General features: G+C 48.7%; 3 pseudogenes; all 3 read right to left on the bottom strand.

The window, feature by feature from the left end:
* Positions 1–2,624: 2,624 nt before the first annotated feature.
* LOC148027936 (pectate lyase 1-like) lies at positions 2,625–3,872 on the bottom strand (annotated as a pseudogene).
* A 2,171-nt stretch (positions 3,873–6,043) lies between these two features.
* Positions 6,044–7,098, bottom strand: LOC148027935 (putative pectate lyase 21; annotated as a pseudogene).
* A 2,365-nt stretch (positions 7,099–9,463) lies between these two features.
* On the bottom strand, positions 9,464–10,518 carry LOC148027934 (putative pectate lyase 4; annotated as a pseudogene).
* Between the last annotated feature and the right edge of the window lie 451 nt (positions 10,519–10,969).

Genomic DNA, 10,969 nt, shown 5'->3' with positions numbered 1-10,969 from the left:
GCCCCACTCCATCCATCCTCTGGAAGAGGTAAATCCATCGTGGAAAGCTTCATGTAGAAGACCAACTTCTGTAAGTGGTAGTGGACAAAGAAAGAATGGTCTGGTGGAACATATTCTTGAAACTGCTCAAATGTAGACCATAACAAGTCCATTCTGGACTGCAATCTTTCCACTTTATCTTAGAATAGAGGACACAAAGTAGCCTGTCTCTGAAGAGCAGCTAAGTCCTCCTGTGAAAGAGAAGGGATCAAGGGAACATTAGGGCTTGGAGGAACAGACCGTGACTTGGCCAGTTGATCTTGCAACTGCTTGATTTGGGAGGCTTGGGAGGCCACTGTGTCATTAGCAGTCTGTAAAGCTGAAAGTTTGCCATCTAAGAGAGTTTGGAACTCCTGCGCTTTGTTGAACATCCTTTCCTTCTCCTCTGAAAGGCTAATAACCTGTGATTGAGCCTCTAGTAATAACTGGAGCTTCAAAGAAGAGATCTCATCACTTTGGGTGGCAACCAGTTGGGTTTGTTGTTCCATCTGCTTAAACAAATCTGCTAGGGTATCCTTAGTAGAAGCTAACTCAGATATTGCCTTATGCAACTGGTCCTTAGACTGCATGAGCTCTTCATAAAAAGATGCGTACATCTGTTGAACACAGGCTGCACTGACAATTCAATGGAACTCTGAATATCTTTACAGAGGAAAGGAATTGCATCTCCTAAGACTAGACTGTTCAGTGAGGGAACTGATATATCCAATGATCCTTTGCGATGTGCTCTGAACAGGTTATTACAAGTGAGATACCCAGGGAGTTCACTGCCAGAGGTAGCAGGGATGGGCACTGAAGGAAGTACGGAAGGAGCTTTATCCGCTACCCGCTTCAAGCGTTTGCGCTGGATGACCAGGGGAGGCGGAGAATCATCATCCTCTATGTCAATAGGTTCTGACTCATCTGAAGGTGGAGGAGGAGGTACTAGATCTGATGGAGGAGGTGGAGGTACACTCTTCTGTAAACCTGAATAGGTCAAGAAGGCAGACACATATGATCCATATGTGACATTGGTAACATTACCCCTGGTGACCTTGACGAAATGCTGATCCATTTTAGTAAGGAGGTAAGTGCTCCAATCAATAGAAACTCCTTTCAACACCATCCTTGAAGCTATGAAAAGCTCTTTGGACAAATATTAGGATGGCTTTTTGGCAGGCATAAACCTGTCCTGGAGAAATTGACAGACCATCTTCCATACGGGATCAGTGATCATGGAAAAGGAAACTCCTGAAGAGTTGATCACCTTCTTAACATCCAGGATTTTCCTTGTCTGCTTTTGCAACAGCTTCAGAATCTCTTCATTAGAGAAAAGCTGACGAGTGGTAACAAAAGGTTCACCTTTGGAGGGTAAAGACAGAGCCTTCCCTAAGCCTCGAGGTGTCAAAGTCATAGAAATTCCCTGGACTAGTCTTGTCTTCTTGCTGTAGGAGGCCAGAAACTCATCACATAACGACGGATCCTCGGGAAGCAATGGAAAGGAAGTAGCCACAAAAGCAACGAGTCCCGCCTTCGTGAGAGGCTCAAAAGTGAGTAGGGAAGAGTAATCCCTACTAACTAATGGGACGTACTGGATAGGGGGAGGAGCGTGAGAAGGCGCCATTCAGATGGTTACACACACACCACAAACACAGACAATCAAGGAGAATGCCTGCAAAGCAACAGACAAAAAACCAAGGATAAGAGAATAACCAAAACAATAAAACGTCACTCGACCAACTAACCCCAAGCAAACCACAACCTAGAAAAAATTCGACATGACCTCTAGACATATGCGACCGAAAGCTTCATGCTATGCATCAGACAAACACCCAGAACCCCGTATCAGGCAATAAAAGAAAAAACTACACACCGTACCCTTAACCGTAACAAAGAAGCGGAACCAAAACATTACCACATCCGACACATATCAAGACTACATCGTTGATAAACCAGTGTTTGACCATGGAAATAACTCCAATGACTGTGCATACCCATCCCACGAAACGGGTTCGTTAAAAAAGGGAATTAAGTGCAGTGAGGGGGAATTAATTTAATGAAAGGTTCATTTTAATAAATTATTAAGAAATGGGTGAATTTTTATTAAGTGATAAACCTTAGCAAGAAAATGGCGGTTCCTTCTTAAAAATTAAATTACCAATTATTAGGTGAAAATGGTGCTTTAAGTCGAATCCCGGACTACGATACCCAGACTGGGTCTCTAAATGCAAGTTCATTGATGACAAATTAAGGTGATGTGGAGCGCTTTTTTGCCATCGCGTGGTCTTGTGACGGCTGGTTCATTTTAATTAAAAATATTAAAGTGCCTCTTTAGCGCACTTAGCACGTGCTAAGCGAATGGCGGGTTTATTTTTATTTAAAAAAATGGTGTGTTTAGCACGAATGCGCATGCCATGGTGGTGTTGAGGGTTCATTTTTTTAATTATTTGTTTGTTTGTTTGTTTGTTTTTTTAAAAAAAATTTAGAATGCCCAATGGTAAAGAGCCAAAGGCAAATATATTTCATTGAATACTTGGTAAGCAATTGACTAAAAATATTTTTGGAAAATATTTAGATAATGTTATAATGATTAAAGCCATGAAAATTTAGGCTTGTTGGCATCTTAAAAGATTTCCTCCAAAGAGAGCACCAGAACATGATTCAACAAGTGGGGCCAAGGAGCTTGTTGAAATGATAGGAGGTGATGAATTTATTGTAGTAGCACTCCTTGAGGCCAATAAGAATTGGTGGAACGTAGTGCCATTAAGCAACAAATCATTCTTAGACTCGATTCTTGCTGACATGTCAAAGGTAGCTGGTTTTGCTTCAAACCATGGAGTCGCTTCCTTTACTCTACTCGCTATAAACACATTGCTCTCAGATATCACATGAGCATTAGCTCTAGCTCCAATTGCATAGTATCCCCAATTTGTATACAAGTTGTTTACCACACGGCACATACCCCACCTGAATGAGGCATGTGTTGCATGGAGTCCTTGAACCAATTCCAGTACACAGTGACCCGCAGGATCTTGTCCTCGACATCAGCCTCGGAGGCACCGAGCAGCATGTTGAAGTTGTAGTTCTACAGGCAACAGTTTGAGATGGTGACATCGGTGGAGGCCTGGAGGACGGAGGCGAGGCGGAGCTCGCCGGTGAAGGAGGTTATGTGGTCGAGCCAGACGAGGGAGGTGTTGGAGAAGACATGGATGGTGTCGGAGCCACGGATGTTATTGACCTGGATGTTATGGATGATGACGTTGGTGACGCCCCCGAGGACGAGGTTGCGGTTGTTGATGGTGATATTGAGGCCGCGGCCGTCGATGGTGGTGTGGACTGCACCCACAGCATGTCCTGCTGGCGGATGGCCATGCTGCGGGAGAACGTGATCCAGAGGCCGCCCGGGGTGGTCCGCACCAGGTTGGTGGCTAATCGCAGCGTGCCGGGTGGCGGGTCCAGGGGCAAGTCCGCGTCGCTGGTGACCATGTAGCTCTTGCCATACAGGCCCCCCACCACCCCTCAAGCGTACCCCATTGCGTAGCTCACCAGCCCGTGGCCCGCCCCGCACGCTGAGAACTGGCACCGCATCCCGTCCACACTCGTCGCCGGACACCCCCCAGCCCGTCTGGGATTCCCTGCCCCGGCGCCACGTATTCATCGACTCTCGCTCCTGTGATAGGAGCCGCAGACGCTGCCCATGTTACAAGCAGGCACAGGAGGAAGTGGTTTAAGGAGGCGTTGATGATAGTAGACGCCATGTTACAATATAAGAGTATTTGAAAGGTGAGGGCTAGAATTAATTATGGCCGCTTGCTATCAGAACATGCAGGGATGCCGGCCGGGGATGACAGCATGCTTTCTACTGTGATGATGATGAGCCGGGGCGAAGGCGACCTTCACGGGCGGCAGGCGACGCGACAACTGGGGCGGGGAAGCGGGGGGCCTACAGGCTCAGGTAGGGAAGCGGGAGGCCTGCACGAAGGAGTTGAGGGAGGAGACGAGTAGGGAGGGAGGGAGAAGAAGATGGAGGAGAGGGAGGGGAGGAGCACAACAGGGAGGGAGAAGAAGATGGGGAGGCGGTTGGGGGAAATGGGTCGTGAGAGGGGAGGGGGGGATAGGGAAAGGTGGGGTGGGAAGGGGCAATGGGCAGGGTAGGGGTAGGGTTTGGGGGTGCCCAGGAAAGGGTAGGGGTAGGGTGAGGTAGGGTAGGCCATAGGGGGGGTGCCCAAGGGGTGAGGTAGGGGGAGGGGGTGGAAAGGTGAGTTTAGGGAGGCTAGGGTAGGGGCCCAGGGGGGGTAGAGGATAACCGAGGGATGGGGTAGGGGTAAGGGCAATGGGCGGGGTAGGGGTGAGGGTTAGGGGTAGTGTTAGGACCCAAAAAGGAGGCGTACCCTCATTCTGCGTGCGTGCGCGGGCGTGGGGTAAAAAAATTTACCGTGACGGGAGTGAAAGGGCACCCGGGTGCGGGGACGAGGCACGCAGATGCGATCGGGGCACGTTAAGACGCGTAAAATCGAAAACGAGCGCGTTCACGCGCGGGACTGGGCGCGTAAAAACACATAAAAATAAAGAAAAATTAATAGCTCCCAGTTCGGACGTCAAAACGAAATGACGTAAAAACAAAAAGTAGGCAGGACGGCAGGGGGAAGACAGGGAAAATATGCAATGGAGGTTCCGGGGGGGAGGTAAAGGGCGGTCACGTGAAAAAATCACAAAAAACGGGTCTAGAAACGCCATTAAAAATTAAAATCGGAAAATCCGTGCATCGGAACGAGGTGTAGGAAAAAGGAAAAATGTGCAGAAAGACGTGCCCGACAATCCTATCAAAACATAGTTCCGACTTAGATAAGATGCGTTCACGTGGGAAAAACCCAAAAAACAGACCCGAAAATGGGATCGAAATTTAATATTGGACACCGTTCATCGGAATATTAATGTAACGAGTCCCGCCTTCGTGAGAGGCTCAAAAGTGAGTAGGGAAGAGTAATCCCTACTAACTAATGGGACGTACTGGATAGGGGGAGGAGCGTGAGAAGGCGCCATTCAGATGGTTACACACACACCACAAACACAGACAATCAAGGAGAATGCCTGCAAAGCAACAGACAAAAAACCAAGGATAAGAGAATAACCAAAACAATAAAATGTCACTCGACCAACTAACCCCAAGCAAACCACAACCTAGAAAAAATTCGACATGACCTCTAGACATATGCGACCGAAAGCTTCATGCTATGCATCAGACAAACACCCAGAACCCCGTATCAGGCAATAAAAGAAAAAACTACACACTGTACCCTTAACCGTAACAAAGAAGCGGAACCAAAACATTACCACATCCGACACATATCAAGACTACATCGTTGATAAACCAGTGTTTGACCATGGAAATAACTCCAATGACTGCGCATACCCATCCCACGAAACGGGTTCGTTAAAAAGGGGAATTAAGTGCAGTGAGGGGGAATTAATTTAATGAAAGGTTCATTTTAATAAATTATTAAGAAATGGGTGAATTTTTATTAAGTGATAAACCTTAGCAAGAAAATGGCGGTTCCTTCTTAAAAATTAAATTACCAATTATTAGGTGAAAACGGTGCTTTAAGTCGAATCCCGGACTGCGATACCCAGACTGGGTCTCTAAATGCAAGTTCATTGATTACAAATTAAGGTGATGTGGAGCGCTTTTTTGCCAACGCGTGCTCTTGTGACGGCTGGTTCATTTTAATTAAAAATATTAAAGTGCCTCTTTAGCGCGCTTAGCGCGTGCTAAGTGAACGGCGGGTTTATTTTTATTTAAAAAAATGGTGTGTTTAGCACGAATGCGCGTGTCATGGTGGTGTTGAGGGTTCATTTTTTTAATTATTTGTTTGTTTGTTTGTTTGTTTGTTTTATTTTAAATTAGAATGCCCAATGGTAAAGAGCCAAAGGCAAATATATTTCATTGAATACTTGGTAAGCAATTGCCTAAAAGTATTTTTGGAAAATATTTAGATAATGTTATAATGATTAAAGCCATGAAAATTTAGGCTTGTTGGCATCTTAAAAGATTTCCTCCAAAGAGAGCACCAGAACATGATTCAACAAGTGGGGCCAAGGAGCTTGTTGAAATAATAGGAGGTGATGAATTTATTGTAATAGCACTCCTTGAGGCCAATAAGAATTGGTGGAACGTAGTGCCATTAAGCAAGAAATCATTCTTAGACTCGATTCTTGCTGACATGTCAAAGGTAGCTGGTTTTGCTTCAAACCATGGAGTCGCTTCCTTTACTCTACTCGCTATAAACACATTGCTCTCAGATATCACATGAGCATTAGCTCTAGCTCCAATTGCATAGTATCCCCAATTTGTATACAAGTTGTTTACCACACGGCACATACCCCACCTGAATGAGGCATGCGTTGCATGGAGTCCTTGAACCAATTCCGGTACACAGTGACCCGCAGGATCTTGTCCTCGACATCGGCCTCGGAGGCACCAAGCAGCATGTTGAAGTTGTAGTTCTGGAGGCGACAGTTTGAGATGGTGACATCGGTGGAAGCCTGGAGGACAGAGGCGAGGCTGAGCTCGCCGGCGAAGGAGGTTATGTGGTCGAGCCAGACGAGGGAGGTGTTGGAGAAGACATGGATGGTGTCGGAGCCACGGATGTTATTGACCTGGATGTTATGGATGATGACGTTGGTGACGCCCCCGAGGACGAGGTTGCGGTTGTTGATGGTGATATTGAGGCCGCTGCCGTCGATGGTGGTGTGGGACTACACCCACAGCATGTCCTGCTGGCGGATGGCCATGCTGCGGGAGAACATGATCCAGAGGCCGCCCGGGGTGGCCTGCACCAGGTTGGTGGCTAATCGCAGCGTGCCGGGTGGCGGGTCCAGGGGCGAGTCCGCGTCGCTGGTGACCATGTAGCTCTTGCCATGCAGGCCCCCCACCGCCCCTCGAGCGTACCCCACCGCGCAGCTCACCAGCCCGTGGCCCGCCCCGCACGCTGAGAACTGGCACCGCGTCCCGTCCACACTCCTCACCGGACACCCCCCCCATCCCGTCTGGGATTTCCTGCCCTGACGCCACGTATTCATCGACTCTCCCTCTTGTGATAGGAGCCGCAGACGCTGCCCACGTTACAAGCAGGCACAGGAGGAAGTGGTTTAAGGAGGCGTTGATGATAGTAGGCGCCATGTTACAATATAGGAGTATTTGAAATGTGAGGGCTAGAATTAATTATGGCTGCTTGCTATCAGAACATGCAGGGATGCCGGCCGGGGATGACAGCATGCTTTCTACTGTGATGATGATGAGCCGGGGCGAAGGCGACCTTCACGGGCGGCAGGCGACGCGACGACTCGGGCGGGGAAGCGGGGGGCCTACAGGCTCGGGCAGGGAAGTGGGAGGCCTGCACGAAGGAGAGGAGGGAGGAGACGAGTAGGGAGGGAGGGAGAAGAAGATGGAGGAGAGGGAGGGGAGGAGCACAACAGGGAGGGAGAAGAAGATGGGGAGGCGGTTGGGGGAAATGGGTCGTGAGAGGGGAGGGGGGATAGGGAAAGGTGGGGTGGGAAGGGGCAATGGGCAAGGTAGGGGTAGGGTTTGGGGGTGCCCAGGAAAGGGTAGGGGTAGGGTGAGGTAGGGTAGGCCATAGGGGGGGTGCCCAAGGGGTGAGGTAGGGGGAGGGGGTGGAAAGGTGAGATTAGGGAGGCTAGGGTAGGGGCCCAGGGGGGGTAGAGGATAACCAAGGGATGGGGTAGGGGTAAGGGCAATGGGCGGGGTAGGGGTGAGGGTTAGGGGTAGTGTTAGGACCCAAAAAGGAGGCGTACCCTCGTCCCGCGTGCGTGTGCGGGCGCGGGGTAAAAAAATTTGCCGTGACGAGAGTGAAAGGGCGCCTGGATGCGGGGACGAGACACGCGGATGCGATCGGGGCACGTTAAGATGCGTAAAATCGAAAATGAGCGCGTTCACGCACGGGACGGGGCGCGTAAAAACACATAAAAATAAAGAAAAATTAATATCTCCCAGTCCGGACGTCAAAATGAAATGACGTAAAAACAAAAAGTGGACAGGATGGCAGGGGGAAGACATGGAAAATATGCAATGGAGGTTCCGGGGGGGGTAAAGGGCGGTCACATGAAAAAATCACAAAAAACGGGTCTAAAAACGCCATTAAAAATTAATATCGGAAAATCCGTGCATCGGAACGAGGTGCAGGAAAAAGCAAAAATGTGCAGAAAGATGTGCCCGACAATCCTATCAAAACATAGTTCCGACTGAGATAAGATGCGTTCACATGGGAAAAACCCAAAAAACAGACCCGAAAATGGGATCGAAAATTAATATTGGACGAACCGTTCACCGGAATATTAATGCAACGAGTCCCGCCTTCGTGAGAGGCTCAAAAGTGAGTAGGGAAGAGTAATCCCTACTAACTAATGGGACGTACTGGATAGGGGGAGGAGCGTGAGAAGGTGCCATTCAGATGGTTACACACACACCACAAACACAGACAATCAAGGAGAATGCCTGCAAAGCAACAGACAAAAAACCAAGGATAAGAGAATAACCAAAACAATAAAACGTCACTCGACCAACTAACCCCAAGCAAACCACAACCTAGAAAAAATTCGACATGACCTCTAGACATATGCGACCGAAAGCTTCATGCTATGCATCAGACAAACACCCAGAACCCCGTATCAGGCAATAAAAGAAAAAACTACACACCGTACCCTTAACCGTAACAAAGAAGCGGAACCAAAACATTACCATATCCGACACATATCAAGACTACATCGTTGATAAACCAGTGTTTGATCATGGAAATAACTCCAATGACTGCGCATACCCATCCCACGAAACGGGTTCGTTAAAAAGGAAAATTAAGTGCAGTGAGGGGAAATTAATTTAATGAAAGGTTCATTTTGATAAATTATTAAGAAATGGGTGAATTTTTATTAAGTGATAAACCTTAGCAAGAAAATGGCGGTTCCTTCTTAAAAATTAAATTACCAATTATTAGGTGAAAACGGTGCTTTAAATCGAATCCCGGACTGCGATACCCAGACTGGGTCTCTAAATGCAAGTTCATTGATAACAAATTAAGGTGATATGGAGCGCTTTTTTGCCATCGCGTGGTCTTGTGACGGCTGGTTCATTTTAATTAAAAATATTAAAGTGCCTCTTTAGCGCACTTAGCGTGTGCTAAGTGAACGGCGGGTTTATTTTTATTTAAAAAAATGGTGTGTTTAGCACGAATGCGCGTGCCATGGTGGTGTTGAGGGTTCATTTTTTTAATTATTTGTTTGTTTGTTTGTTTGTTTTTAAAAAAAAAATTAAAATGCCCAATGGTAAAGAGCGAAAGGCAAATATATTTCATTGAATACTTGGTAAGCAATTGCCTAAAAGTATTTTTGGAAAATATTTAGATAATGTTATAATGATTAAAGCCATGAAAATTTAGGCTTGTTGGCATCTTAAAAGATTTCCTCCAAAGAGAGCACCAGAACATGATTCAACAAGTGGGGCCAAGGAGCTTGTTGAAATGATAGGAGGTGATGAATTTATTGTAGTAGCACTCCTTGAGGCCAATAAGAATTGGTGGAACGTAGTGCCATTAAGCAACAAATCATTCTTAGACTCGATTCTTGCTGACATGTCAAAGGTAGCTGGTTTTGCTTCAAACCATGGAGTCGCTTCCTTTACTCTACTCGCTATAAACACATTGCTCTCAGATATCACATGAGCATTAGCTCTAGCTCCAATTGCATAGTATCCCCAATTTGTATACAAGTTGTTTACCACACGGCACATACCCCACCTGAATGAGGCATGCGTTGCATGGAGTCCTTGAACCAATTCCGGTACACAGTGACCCGCAGGATCTTGTCCTCGACATCGGCCTCGGAGGCACCGAGCAGCATGTTGAAGTTGTAGTTCTGGAGGCAACAGTTTGAGATGGTGACATCGGTGGGGGCCTGGAGGATGGAGGCGAGGCCGAGCTCGCCAGTGAAGGAGGTTATGTGGTTGAGCCAGACGAGGGAGGTGTTGGAGAAGACATGGATGGTGTCGGAGCCACGGATGTTATTGACCTGGATGTTATGGATGATGACATTGGTGACGCCGCCGAGGACGAGGTTGCGGTTGTTGATGGTGATATTGAGGCCGCTGTCGTCGATGGTGGTGTGGGACTACACCCACAGCATGTCCTGCTGGCGGATGGCCATGCTGCGGGAGAACGTGATCTAGAGGCCGCCCGGGGTGGCCCGCACCAGGTTGGTGGCTAATCGCAGCGTGCCGGGTGGCGGGTCCAGGGGCGAGTCCGCGTCGCTGGTGACCATGTAGCTCTTGCCATGCAGGCCCCCCACTGCCCCTCAAGCGTACCCCACCGCGCAGCTCACCAGCCCGTGGCCCGCCCCGCACGCTGAGAACTGGCACCGCGTCCCGTCCACACTCGTCGCCGGACACCCCCCCCAGCCCGTCTGGGATTCCCTGCCCCGACGCCACGTATTCATCGACTCTCGCTCCTGTGATAGGAGCCGCAAACGCTGCCCACGTTACAAGCAGGCAGAGGAGGAAGTGGTTTAAGGAGGCGTTGATGATAGTAGGCACCATGTTACAATATAGGAGTATTTGAAATGTGAGGGCTAGAATTAATTATGGCCGCTTGCTATCAGAACATGCAGGGGTGCCGGCCGGGGATGACAGCATGCTTTCTACTGTGATGATGATGAGCCGGGGCGAAGGCGACCTTCACGGGCAGCAGGCGACGCGACGACTCGGGCGGGGAAGCGGGGGGCCTACAGGCTCGGGCAGGGAAGCGGGAGGCCTGCACGAAGGAGAGGAGGGAGGAGACGAGTAGGGAGGGAGGGAGAAGAAGATGGAGGAGAGGGAGGGGAGGAGCACAACAGGGAGGGAGAAGAAGATGGGGAGGCAGTTGGGGGAAATGGGTCGTGAGAGGGGAGG

This window comes from Lygodium microphyllum, chromosome 12 (genome assembly GCF_053477565.2).
Source record: "Lygodium microphyllum isolate KBCC chromosome 12, Lygodium_microphyllum_v1.1.10, whole genome shotgun sequence".
Lineage (NCBI taxonomy): Eukaryota > Viridiplantae > Streptophyta > Polypodiopsida > Schizaeales > Lygodiaceae > Lygodium > Lygodium microphyllum.
Note: the sequence above shows the minus strand (reverse complement) of the source record. Positions and strands in the feature narration are given on the sequence as shown.